Source organism: Neomonachus schauinslandi, chromosome 12 (assembly GCF_002201575.2).
Source record: "Neomonachus schauinslandi chromosome 12, ASM220157v2, whole genome shotgun sequence".
NCBI lineage: Eukaryota > Metazoa > Chordata > Mammalia > Carnivora > Phocidae > Neomonachus > Neomonachus schauinslandi.
In genome coordinates, this window is record NC_058414.1 from 332,456 (window position 1) to 335,545 (window position 3,090).

Sequence of the window (3,090 nt, forward strand, 5' to 3'; positions counted from 1 at the left end):
TGATGGGGATGATGGTGATGATAGTGATGATGGTGATGATGGCGATGGTGGTGATGATGATGGGGATGATGAAGGCCATAGCTACAATTTACAATGCACCTGCTACATGCTGGAAACTTCTAAAGTTTCAACACCCACCACTTCATATAAACCTCATAGCAAGATACACTTATCATTTAACCTCCTTTTACAAGTGAGGAAACTGAGGCACAAAAGGACTCTGTAACAGGGCTCAGGTGACACAGCCGGTCTGTGGCAAGACCAGTATTGCCATTCAAATCCCCATGACTTTATAGCTGGTGCTTTAACCACTGTGCTCTGCTCATGGGTGACCACTGGCCTTGTTGGTGTGGCCACCATGTGCCAACTCCGTGCCCGGCTCTGCCCAGGCACTGGGTCACACCAGGGAATGAGGTGGTCAAGGTTGCTGCCTTTGCAGGGCTTACGCCCAAGACCAACAAGACGCAAATCAGAAACCATTGAGTAGTCATATGTAGATTTAAAACAAAGTGGTTTGCTAGATTCTGACAGGGTGGCAACTTCAGAGTGCGTGCTCAGGGCCGGGGGGTGGAGGTGACATTTCAGCTCAGATCTGAGTGACAGAGAAGGGGTGAGGGCAAAGGGCATTGCAGGCAGAAGCAGCAGCTGAGCAAAGGCCCTGTGGCTGGAACCAGGAATGAAGAAGGTGAAGAAGAGGGGGCTGCAAAGGTACCCCACACCCTGGCGTTTGTCCGTCTGCATCTTCTGTTCAGCACCTGAGTCCTGCAAGGGGGTGTGAGCCATCTGAGCAACTGACAAGCAAAGAAACAAAGTTCTAGCCAGTAAGCCGGCAGGACATGGGCGATTTCCTTGGGCCTGCACAAAGTTCTGCCCAAGGCCTGGAGAGCAGAGCCTCCAGACCTCCTCCTGTGTCACAAGGCATCCGAGCACAAGGTGGGTGGCACTGTGTGTCGGGAAGATGCCCACTCTCTGGGCAGAGGGCGTCACTCCCCAAACTCCTACTGAGCCCGCTCCTAGGCCAGGGGGTGGCCCTGCTCCTGCTGGCTTCCTGGCACCCCTCTCAGGCCTCTGGCTGGCCCCCAGCAAGGGGCCCTTCCTGTCGAATTTCGTCCTAGTTGGTGTCCCTGCCAGCCTCCTAGAAATGCCTCAGGCCCTGGGCCCCAGAAGGCCAGGGATCGTCCCAGCCCAGTGCCCCGACCCGGTGTCCAGCTTACACAGGTATCCCCAACAAGCGGGGCTGCTCAGGCCAGCAGAGACAGGCAGCATAGCAGGGGTGTCCCCAGTGGCCAGGAGGGGCCAGGGGCGCACCCCCAGCTGCTGTTTCCCTCACCATGAACACCAGGGACTTGTCGTGGGAAATGCCTCCAGGCATGAGTCAGGTGCCCCCGCACCGTGCCCACCTGCTCACCATCCACCCTCAAGCTTTGTGGGCTTGGGCTGCAGGCCTGGGGGTCCCCGTGCAGATCGGCCTGGGGCTTTTATGAGACCGACAGAGGTGGCACTCCTGGGCACAGCCGGCTGGGCTCTGACCCTGACCCCAGTTAGGAGACTCCGCATTGTCAGGATTTACCAATGTGGACAGATGCAACACACGATAAAGAAAACGTGCATCAATATGGGACAGCCTCTCTGGAAAACCATTTGCTAGTTTCTTCTAAAACTAAACGAATACCTTCCCCGCGACCCACTAATTCCTCTCTTAGGTATTTACCCAAAAGAAGTAAAAACATAAATCTAAAAAAAAAAAAGGAAGAAAGAAATTTGTACAAAAATGTGATAGAGCTCTGTTCAGAGTAGCTACAACCAGAAGTGAGGTAAGTGCCCATAAACAGGTGCGTGGCTCAACAAATCGGTGTACGTACATGAGAAAGAAGGACTCCTGGCTCACACAGCGACATGGGTGAGTCTTCGGAAGGAGCCAGACACAAACACCACACTGCAGTATCCCGTTCCACGTAATTCCGGGATAAGCGGTGGCTGCCGAAATCGGCACAGTGGCTGTGCCCACAAGGGGCTCAGGCTGTGCTGGGATGGACTCGGAGCGCCCAGGGGAAGCTCCTGGGATGGGAGAAATGCGCTGTGTTTTCGAGGTGGATACGTTTGTCAAAAGCCCAGCACACCGCCCGGGGACAGCAGGTGCGTTTGTGTGTAGGTGTATTTCCAGGCCAGTTGCATTGGTGTTTGGGTCCCCTGCGGAGGAGACCCCTCCCCACAGTCTCGCGGAGGAGGCTCCGTGCCTGGCCCGGCATTACGAGACAAAGGACATCTCACAAAATCCTACAAAAGCAGGCATTGGTGACAGTCGTGCACTGAAATAAAAAATAAATAACCAAAGGAAGCCAAATAAATACACCCCACAGGAAATTTGAATTTCAAACTTTGGAAACTATCAAAGTGTAACTTAGGAACGGGCCCAAGCGAGACCACCAGGCGCCATGCGTGATGGGGACGCAGCCGCGCCCCGCTCCGGGCGACTTACTAGCAAACAAGCAAGACTGAAAATAAACCAAGGTTTACAGCTGAAGAAACTGGGAAAATATAACAAAATAACCCCAAGAAAGGTAAAGGGAGGAGTTTCATAAAACCAAACAGAAATTAGTGAAATGAAAAACAACCAATAGCACAGCTAACTGGTAAGACCAAAAGCTAGATCTTTGGGGGAAAAATTTTTTTTTTAAGATTTTCTCTTTTTAACTCATCTCTACCCCCAACGTGGGGCTTGAACTCACGACCCCAAGATCAAGAGTCGCGCGTTCCTCCGAGTGAACCGGCCAGGAGCCCCTGAAAAAAATTTTTTAAACAGTAAAATAGACAGATCTTGGACAAGTCTGGTTAGTAACAAAAATAAGCCCCCAAAGTAGGTATGAAAAGGGGGGCAAAAGCAAAACAAAGAGATGAAGATTATAAAACAACAGTATGCACAGCATTTTGCCAGTAAGTGGGGGAAAAAACATAGTTGAAGTGGAAATTTTTCTAGGAAAATATGAATACTCATATTGACTCAAAAAAAGTACAATGCCGGGCGCCTGGGTGGCTCAGTTGGTTAAGCGACTGCCTTCGGCTCAGGTCATGATCCTGGAGTCCCTGGAT